This window comes from Anabrus simplex, chromosome 1, assembly GCF_040414725.1.
Source record: "Anabrus simplex isolate iqAnaSimp1 chromosome 1, ASM4041472v1, whole genome shotgun sequence".
Lineage (NCBI taxonomy): Eukaryota > Metazoa > Arthropoda > Insecta > Orthoptera > Tettigoniidae > Anabrus > Anabrus simplex.
In genome coordinates, this window is record NC_090265.1 from 1,036,366,338 (window position 1) to 1,036,377,834 (window position 11,497).

The window sequence follows — 11,497 nt, forward strand, 5'->3', positions numbered from 1 at the left end:
TTGTGAGTGGAGTAACGAGTCGGCAGAATCTCTGATTCAGACAGCATGGTTGAAGGGTTGTGCCACAGTTTGACAATGAGGGCCTAAAAATATTATTATTATTATTATTATTATTATTATTATTATTATTATTATTATTATTATTATTATTACATTGCAGTTGGGAAATATTGAAAGATAGGAATTATGCTCTTATTTCTCTTCACACTGGTGCTTAACTTCAACTTTTCTGAGTAAAAACAATAACAACCAGCTATTTGCTTCTTAATCTATAAAACCTATGACTACAAGATCCAACATCGAGATAATTATTTATCTCCACATCAAGATTTAAAAGACCTTCAAAATACCCAGTGCATCTTTCTTATACGATATTGAACATTCTCGTGTGAAAAAAAATTGTTTTCTACGTTCTTTATTTGCCAGTGAATTTTTACCTTGTACCTTTTGAACGACAGGCTGAAGATTACCCTGACTAAGGGTCGAACCTGGTCCCAGTTGTGATTGACTTATAATATAACCTTCCATTTATAAGTTTTCTTGTGTTGAATAGGTGGAACCAACATATGTTATTAATTTAATTGGGAAATATCCCGGTGGCAATGACAACTTACCTTAGTGTGATATTAAAGTTAAAACATAATTACCCAACAACAACAACAACAAGAGTACATAGAGCAATTCCATGGAAAGAATATATTACAAGAAATACTACTAGTTTGACATTCTAAATCCAGCATCATCATATACAAATTCACACACAACGCAAGCAATACCAACCCATATATTGTAACATACTTTACCAAAGAGGGACCTCGGAGGCCCATAAATATTTTTTTCTAATATTACCTAATCAAGATAAGTTTCTTTGTTAATAATAACTGAAAATAGTTAATTTCGAATAAAATACAATATAAAAATATGAAACATTACAAAAAGTGGAAGATACTTTAACTCATTTCACATTTGTATCAAATTTAATATATTTGTCTTTTCACATGTAATTGTGTCTTTTGAGAGTATAAAACTGAATGATATTATCTGAACACTTTCAGGTAGCACAAAGTCATTCTGAGTAATCATAATGTTGAACTTATAACACACTCTTATTTTCTTGCTGTGTTTTCCACACACATGCTTGTTGCAGTGAGAAGATGTGGTTGTTGACCTCCCTAGATTATCATACTTCACCTTCTTTGACACTTCATTGCTGCAAATGTGGCAGCTTCCGTGTTTCACTGGCCGATTTCGTACTAAACTGGAGCTTGAATAAGCATCTCAGATTTTAGGATGGATTCCATTGCCATAATGTTTAGTTTCTGCAGCCCATATAAATTTTTGGCTCAGTTGTGAACATAAGGTCTCATTAGTTCAAGACCTAAATTGAAAAAAAAAGTTCTGTGACGATTTGCTGACTTTTCTTTCCAGCTTGGGAAATTCAGAGAATAAGTTGGTTTTATCCCGTATTTTGATCGCACAACATTGTTACGAGTACAACCATAAATATAATCATCATTCAAGTCTACACTCCAACTGCAGACAAGTTTAAAACAGAGATAAACAGGTTTTACGCGGATGTAAAAGATCTCCGGTCTTCCACCAGTAAGAATGAAATCACGATCACCATGGGTGATTTTAATGCAAAAGTGTCAAAGGGAGATTTGAGGATTTTGTTGGAGAACATGGTCAAGGGAATGAAAGGGGCGATGTGCTTGTATTGTACAGTTCTGCCAAGAGAATATAATATTAACAAATACATGGTTTCAGCTCCCTCCCAGAAGACTTTACACTTAACAATGAGCTGGACAAGATCAGAGAGAGTGGGAGTGTTGAGCTCTATGATACACCTGTCTATAATGTTAAGAACGTTGAAGACATGTGTAAATGTCGTAAGGAAGCAATCATTATCTCACAAGCCTGCACACTTGAATTGAGATATAGTTCAGGGAAGAAGAAGCGGATGATTCAGGAAACCTTAAATGTGATAAACTTACGGCAGACCCTTAAATACAGAGCTCAAGAGAGATACTCAGGAGTATGGTAGGAAAGACAAGGAGAGACAGAGTAAGAAATGTTGAGGTCAGGAAAGAAACAGGGGTAGAAAAACTGAGTGATAGTCTCTCTGGACCAAAGAGACTATTCAGCCAAGGAACAGCACTCCCCTACAATAATAAATTGGAACATTATTTTCTTGTCTTACACTTTTCTGAATTAGTTATCAGTAGAAGAATAAGTTGAAGATGGTTTGGACGTGTTATGAGGATGGAGGAGGGAAGGATACCAAAACAAGAGTTGGAGGCTGATAGAGGGCAAGAGGGAGGCCCTGAGCAAGATGGATAGACTCTGTCAAGAACAGCATAAGAAAAAGGTGACTGGAATGGAATACAATTACTGAAGAGGAGTGGTGGAAGGAGGGGCAACGGTGGAGAAGTACCATCAACACCCTGACCTGGCAGGAGCTGGACAAGGAGAAATGAAAATGATGATGCTGATGATGATGGTGATGATTAAGAACAATACATTCACCTCAGGAAAATCTGTATTACTGAATATATGAGAGGCAAAAAATAATGCGGATGAGGGAAAAGTGCCCAGAAATTGAGCGAGCAACTTCAGAACAGCTTAATATATATTTACATAAAAAGATAACAGGTAAATTTAAAACGTACGCATGTATGATATTCTTGAGCTCAGAAAACAAACTGGGTTACTTGAACGAATCCGATCCACAAAATGTCATGGTATTTTTTTTTTTGTCCCAAATGGAAGATAATAATGGCTTTCACTCAAATAAAGTGTAAAATCTGTGCTAAATTTAAAAAATGAAATATTTTACTTGTAGAGAATAATATGGATACATACTTTACTACCTTACAACTATTTTTTTGCTATGTCGCAGTGCTTCTGTACGTGTTTTGTTTGTCTAACACTTTCGGGCCGATGACCTCGATGTTAGGCCCCTTTAAACAACAAGCATCATGTCTAACACTTTCGTATGTGATGGTTTCGCTTACTGAAGTTGTTTGAATTAATTAGGTGTTGTTTTCTTCATGTTGCTCATTCATTTTGTGCCCTAATTCATTCATTATTATTGATCCAGGGATCATGCTATTTTCCTTTCAACAAAACAATAATGTATTTATTGGTCCAGGGATCATGCTATTTTGTTGTCTGAACTGTTCACGCTAGTCGTACGGACAAAGATAATGATAATTCACAGACATAGCACTCCCATTCTTTGATGCTAGCCCTGGACCTCAAGAAAGAAATAAAAGACGGCACGAGCAGCGGAATTCAACACGAGAACCCATTCTACAGCCCGTAAGTACGTATACATATTTCTCTAGATATTTCTCTAGTAACGACAGTATTTCTTAATTTACCACAGCTTTGTTTGAGTAAAAGCAATTATTATCTTCCATATGGAACAAATATTACAGCGACATTTCGTGGATCGGATTCGTTCACATAACCAACAAACTGATTGGAGATTGGAAAGAAATGGAGGAAGAATGGATGATTTATGTCAAAAGCTTATTAGGGGATATGACGATACTTATGAAATAAACCAGGGCCTCTCAGGGTGCATGCACCAGTGCATTGCACAGTGCAAAAGACTACCGTTTGGTGGACCAGAGTGCAGACCCCCACTCTTCAATTTGGAGCAATAGCGCTGTCTCACTCGCTCCGCCTGTCTCCCTCTTCCTCACTTGCTCCGTAGCGCTCCAAATCCGAGCCGAGTTGCCTCGAGACGACACGCTGGTCCAAGCCGAGTGGGACCGATGCACTGTGCACAGGACCTCTGCGCCTCAGTTTGCACATGTGAGATTTTGGGCGTTTGAGAGGCGCTGAAATAAACAATAATGGGAAGAGTGGATTACACATCTTGGCCTCTTTAAGTTGAAAGAGCTATTAAATTAATGAAGTCAGAAAAATCACCTGGTCCTGATGAAATTTATTCTGAAATTATCAAAGTGATAAATGAAAACAATGTAAGTTCACTAGTGAACTTATATAACAACATATAAGAACATACACTGATTGAGCAAATGTCATGGGATAGCGGAGCACTGAAGCGCAGATGTGTTGTCTGCGCACCACACGCCCCCTGTGCCAGCGGCAGTTGTATAGGAGACCTTGTGAGCAGTGGCTGTGCATGTGACAGGTGTAACATGGAACGTCGTCGTGAGCTGACACCATTCGAACGGGGTATGGTGGTCGGTGCCCGACGGATGGGAAGTGCGATTTCAGAAGTGGTGCGGGAATTCAGCTTCATGTGATCAACCGTGTCCAGGGTGTATCGTGAATGGTTGAATAGGGGTGTCACCATCCACAACAGACGAACGACCAGCCGTCCAGCCACCCTCAATGACCATGACCGGCGGCATCTGAGACGGATTGTCAATAGTGACAGACGGGCAACCGTGCAACGAATCGTGGCTCAATTCAACACAGGCCATGCTAGACACGTCTCCCAGTGGACAATCCGTAGGAACATGGGTTCTATGGGGTATGGGACCCGGCGCCGCACACGTTTGCCACTGTTTATCCAGCGTCATCGGGCACAACGATGCGCATTTGTTGCCAATCACCAGGGATGGATACGGGAACAATGGCGTAACGTGATTTGGTCGAACAAATCACGATTTCAACTGCACTATGCCGATGGGAGACACCGTGTATGGCGCAGACCACATGAAGCGATGGATCGCGCCTGCCTTGAAGGTGTAGTCCGGGGCGCTGGTGTCTCTGTTATGGTGTGGGGTGCATTTTTCTGGTATGGAATGGGCCCCCTAGTTGTTCTGGAAGAGACTTTGAATGGTACGCGGTATGTTGAGCTGCTCGGAGACCATCTCCGCCTATTTTTGGCCTTCCAGCGCCCAGACGGTTCTGCGGTGTTTCAAGATGATAACGCGCCGCCACATCACTCCCACGTCGCCTGGGAATGGTTCCAGGAACATGCAGCGGAGGTCCAACGACTGCCATAGCCTCCCAGGAGCCCCGATATGAACCCTATCGAGCATATCTGGGATGGCTCCATGCCATGGATCCTGCATCCCAGAACAGACCAGCATTGGCAGCCGCTCTGCAAACGATATGGTGTCAGCTGCGTCCAGAGGACTACCAGGGACTTGTCGACTCACTTCCACGGCGTCTCACTGCAGTTCGCAGAGCCAGAGGAGGCCCCACACGCTATTAGGTGACTATCCCATGACATTTGCTAAGTCAGTATATTCCACTTGATTGGCTGAAATTAGTATTCAAACCCCTCCCCAGAAGGGTGAATGGCAAGAAATGAAGGCTAATCATTTCTGACTGCTCAGCTGAATGAGCCAGATCCTTGAAGGACAGCGGGCGTACAAGGCTCATCGCTACTGTCCTCCAGATTCGCAGGTTTTTCATCAATTTCTAAGGGCAATCCAGCCTCTGAGAATACAGAAAAATTATATACTGCAAGGAAGTGTATTGGTTCCAGTACTTTTCAACATATCTATATACAAATGACCAGACAATAAATCCAGTTATTGGAAGTGTATTAAGAAAGGATGGTGCCAAGTTGTACTTTCTTTTAAAACAATAATCACCATCACTAATTTCTTTTATGCTGCTGATCTAGCCATGGCCACAGAACACACCAATTTTGAAACAGTGGAAAGAAACCTTACTACTACTGTAAAATATTATCAAGCTATTACAGTGCAAACCAGCTCATACCTAATTGTACAACGACACAAGTTTGTGACTTTCATCTGAGAAACAATCACACACATCAGAAGCTGAAAGTCATGTAGTCAGGTATCGAGTTACAGTTCTGTGACTCTCCAAAATGTAGGTGTAATGCTTGACAGAGCTTTCACTTTTATGAAGCCCTGCATGAACTGTAAACAACTAAGTCTCCATTCAGAATAACCTGTTGCACAAATTGGCTGGATCAAAGTGCGGTAGTCAGCCACAAACTATCCACGTATCAGCAGTGGCCCTTTGTTACTCTGTCCAGAGTAAGCATGTCCAGTTTGGTACTTTGTCATCTCATGTCAACCAGGCAGATATGGCTCAACAAGCAAGTGTTCGTATCCACTATATGACCATGTACTCCCAACTCAGAGACTCAAGTCCAGAAACAGCTTTTACAAACATCTCGGGAACTAATCAGATCAGCCAAAAAAGCAAGATTACAGATGGAAATCAAAGACTCCTAACATCGCTGGACATTTGGCAGTAGCTGAATAATTACTTTTCAGCTACAAAAAGAATGGACAATATGGAAATACTTGAATAGGTTGAGATCAGGTGTGGAGAGATAAGTGACCTTAGCAAGATGGGGTGTCAGTACTGTGTGAATGCAGGAAAGCACACAAATCAGTGGCTGTTCCCATCCTCTAGAAGACAAACTCTTTCGCCATGCATAATATGGATTTGATGTAGGAAAGTTTTGATATAAATTATGTGTAATGCTGCTCGTAATTTTAAATGTATATGCTAGACATTTCTGATATGAAAATAATACTCAATTACTTGGATATGAGTCGTTGGCTGATGATCATGATTATTTTACTATGGATTTTGTCTTCTTCAACTTTGTTTTCCTCATTAGGTTTTATTTCATTTCTTTTTATCAACTTATAGAGTTTCACATAGTCTGTCTTGTTTCTGATACTTAAGTGTCTGTTTTTTTCTTTTGCTTGGTCTTTGTTCTATTTAGTCTAACAATAATTTCATCAATTTCTCTCTCTCTCTCACACACACACATCATTCATAGCCTGTTTAATATTAGCCTTCAGATTTTTGTGTTTGTGCAAGTAATCTGTTCAGTCTTCTTTCAAGGAAATGAATCTGTTTTGAATTTAAACAACAAATGTCTCCTTATCTACATTTTTTTTATCTGAGGAATCTGTTTGAATCTGAATCATTTTTCTCTGTCTGCTTTCCTGTAGTAACTGCAGCTCCCACCATTCATTGATCAGAATAAAACTTTATTAATTGTGAAATATATCAAATATATACAAATGTTCAGATGACTTATTTGCATAGTCTGTCGCCTCTGGTGTAATGTTCAAGAAATCTGAAGTTTCCAGAATAGCAGCTCAGAGGACACTCTTTAACCCATTGCCAAGCAAATATTTTCCTTGAGAAATGTACCTTGGAATGCGATTATTTTTTCTACGTTTTATGTTGTGGATGCTAAAATGGTTACAAAAGCATACTGCATCAAACTAACAACATTTTGAGTTAGAGTTTAACTTACAACAACTAACTGAAGTCTTTTAAGGTATGGTACACCTTGAAACATCCATCCACGTGGAGGGCAACTTTTGCATTTGTTGCACTCGAAGCAAGATTCTTTCTGGATTCCACTCTGAAAACAGACTTTACATCTCCTTCATGTGGCTGATTTACTTGCTGTAGGAGTAATCATTTCAGGAAAATGACCCCAGTGCCTTCCCTGTAGTCTCATTGGTGTGCTACCTTAAGATGTGCCTCCTATAGTGGTGTAATCAGAAAGGGTGACAACTTCCAGAATTTTATTTGCATATCCATTGGTTTCTTTGCAAATTCCTTTCCAAAAAGTGTCAGTAGGGAACTGACTCACAACGTCATATTCTGTAGCATTATCACCCAGGCGCCTCCTGACTACAGTATTTAGCTCTCGAACAACTGCACACGCATTGCCTTTTGGAAAGTTACTGGCCAAACTCCATTTTCAATTGTTCGATGCAGTGAGGTTATGTTCGAAGTTATCTTCATCCTCTCTATCACCTTCACGAGCGGAGTCACAGTTCTTAGACGCACTATCACTGCTAAAAATACTATCAGATAATTGTGAGATATCTTCATCACCACTATCAAGCAGAAATTGCAGAATTCTTTCCTCTTCCTCCTCGCAATGTTTACACGACATCTTGCTCCGTGGTAGCATTCATTTCATGAACAAGATGACCAACTTTAGAAGCAAAATAAACATTGACAAAATAGCCTTCGGATATTAACATTGGCATGTAAACCCTCTAGAACCATCTAGGAATGTAATTATAAAGTACAACATCACAATCGAAAGAAATTGGTAGTCGGACAGACGTATTTCCGACTTAAGTACACAGGATCGGTTGTGCCCGTCATTGCATGTTAGAGAATGTGGTACTCTTGACGGCTGTACCCGTCATTGTAGCGGAATGGGTTAACAATACGCCAGACTGTTTTGGGAAGCCGCAAAGGCTCCAGAAGACACCTTTCCCTACTTCTGAAGTAGATCAGTACATCTGCCTTGGTTTGGATTCTATAGAATGTACTACGAGGTAGATCTAGTTACCAGGATTTTTTACTGACAAAGAGAAAACCACTGTAACTTACTATTGTGTAATTTTTGCAACCAGGTGTTATAAAGGTTCAAGTTCTTTTCTATCGAATAGCTAGCAGTTTTGAGTGGAGGATGTTTTGGAGCAGAGCCTGTTGATTTTGGTGTCAGTAATATCCTCATAGATAGGGAGCTGATGGTTTTGCCTTACCTCCTGAGAGCATTTTTCTTTCTCAGATGAAGTGGGGGGATGTGGCTTAGAACCAGTAGTCAAAATGTTGGAGTGAACATAATTGTGCCTGTTCTTGTCTACATTGCCTAATTTAGCTGAGTATCTATGAGCATGGTAAGTCTATGACAACTGCTCATCCAAACAGGGCTGCAGTATTCTGCCACAGAGTACACAAGACCAGTAGCTGATGAACGCAAGGTGGATGCTGCAGAATCCCATTTTGTACCACATAGCTTTAGTAGGATATTGTTTCTTGATCTGAGCTTGGCTGCAATCATCATCAGGTACTGTTTAAAGGACAGCATTCTGTAAGGGTAACTCCAAGGTACCTACTTTGGATGTTTGTTGTAGGCTAGGCGATTCTCTTCTAAACAAGTGTCCATTTCAGTTGGCTAACATATTGTTCAAATGAAAATATGTAGCTTCACTTTTGTTAGAGTTTGGTTATAGTCCCTATTTACAAAAGGCTGTCCCGCTATGGTTAGATCCTGTGTTAATATTTCTTCAGTGATCTCAAAGCATTTGTGTTGTGTAGTGATCACTCAGGCATCAGGATATCCGAAATTCCTGAATTTTGTATCTGGCATACCCGCTGCTTACAGGTTAAATGATAGAGGAAGCAGAACTGAACCTTGGGGCAGACCATTATTAAGTGTCTTCGCTTCACTTGTGGCATTGTCTGTGATTACTGTACCTGGAATGGCCTGTCAGTCAATGTGAAGTTATGTGATTCTTTTACAGGATATTACACATAGTAACTCATAGATTACATCCTGTTTCCAGACAGTATCATATACTGCAGGGAGGTCATTGAATACTGCAGATGTCTTAAGTTGTTTCTGAATACCAGCTTCTGTATCTCATAATGGAATTTTCATTAACCTTTTTTGTTCAAACTGAACTTATGTTAGCTATTGAAGCCCTTACTAAAATATCTCAGATCTATGTCTAAGATATCATCCAAAAAATCGTAGAAAGCTTCTGCTACTTCTGTTAGAGCATATACTTAGAGTTTTACCACCAATCTCCATCATTGCCATTCTTTTTGTTTGTCCTTCAATTTCTGAAACATTTAGTCTGGGATGTTTGTTGATGAGAAATCCAACTCCATGCAGACCCTATGTCAGAGGCAAAGTTCCGAGTATATCCCACTTGATGCTGTCAAGGGCATTATGTAATTTAATCAGTGCCCTCTCCCAGAGGGGTTCTAACACAGAGAGTTGCTATCCTTATTGTGTGTTTAACAGAAGTCTCATGTACTACAATGCTGCGTATGTCAACAACAGTGTTAGGTTCCCGTGGAATTTTTTCTTGTTGATGCCACGAACCTACTACGCTGGCGTAGCAGAGGGAGAGGTGATACTCCCACATTGCGCGTCCCAGGTGGCGGATAGGGGGGTCCTAACCGGCTTGCCGGTGGAGTTGAAGGAAATAAAATACCTCTCGCGGACCAAACGCACAACCTCCTGTGGATGGGGGACGCAGATGAAGAATACACCCACGGTAATCCCTGCCTGTTGTAATAGGCGACTAAAAGGGGCGACCAAGAGATGATCAAATTAGAACCATGAGACTATTTGTGATTAGTACCACCACGCGGGGAACACTATGGGTCGCTTTTACTTGTGCATAGTACCACTATGTTAGGTACCAAATAGGTTTGTGATTAGTACCAACACAGTACGATGCCGGCTTCTACAATACCTGTGATTCGTACCCCTATATCAGCAACACCTAAATGAGGGGGAACACCCTGGGATAGTGTGGGTCCCTGTGGTTAGTCCACTTATGTGAGGAACGTCATAGGTTTGCGTTGCCTGTAAAAAGCGCCACAGTGTGTGAAACACCATAGGTCTGTATTCCATATGCGAATTTCATTACCTGTGAGTAGTACCATTCTGTGTGGAATGCTGCAAGTCTACGCTTCTTTTGATTAGTACCGCAACATGACAAATACCATGGTTCTACTTTCCTAATGATAAGTACCATTATGAAGGGCCGATGACTTGTATTTTGGACCCCTTTAGACTAAAAGCATCATCGATTCATTATTATGCTATAGACGCAGTCCCTTGGTCAGTAATACTATTGTTTCACGTCAGTTTCTGTGAATGCGAGACATTGCGGGTCGGATCCACTGATTGTTTTAAATTCATATCCATCCATTCATTCTTCATCCTAACGTTTGAATTCTGGTCACTGGACGATTTTCGACTTTTAATTTGTCATTCCATTTCATCTTATTTCGTACCATTAGGGGCCGATGACCTTGATGTTAGGCCCCTTTAAGCAACACGCATCATCATCATCATCATTTCTTGTTGATGCAGAGTATCGAGGATATCCAAGACCATCTTTTCTCACTGTATCCATTATGGAGACAGGGTACCCATTTTCTGGAAATAGCACAGGAACATAAAAATGCAGAAAATATACAGGGAAATGACCCTTCACAACAGAATTAAGTTTTCAATCTAAGACTGGATCCAAACTGAATGATTGAATGAAACTGATACGTATTGTAATCGCCACGTACGCAATACACTAGAAAGTAAATATCGCCGCCCGATTCTCTTCTTTTCTCTTTTTTGTAATGGCTGATCACTGCTGCCAACCTGCTTGGTTACATATTAAAATCACCAGACATAACCATAACAAACTCACCTCAATGTAAGCATCGATAATGAATGTTTCCCTACCGTAGTAAATTATAAAAGTTAAGATTAAATAAAAATCAAGATATTCATAATTAAGTCGGTTTCCATGCTCAATGAGGAATTAAGGAAATAAACACACTTTCTCACTCAAATTAATGTTACATATTTGTCTTTATTTTGATACACATTAGGCATACTATAACCATATTCTTGAAAAGGGGGCGAGGGTATGTTAAACGATGCAATTTATTTAAAAAATCTTTGTAGTGTGATTTTCAAAAGTTCCAGACATTAATTAATGATTTTACTTTCTTT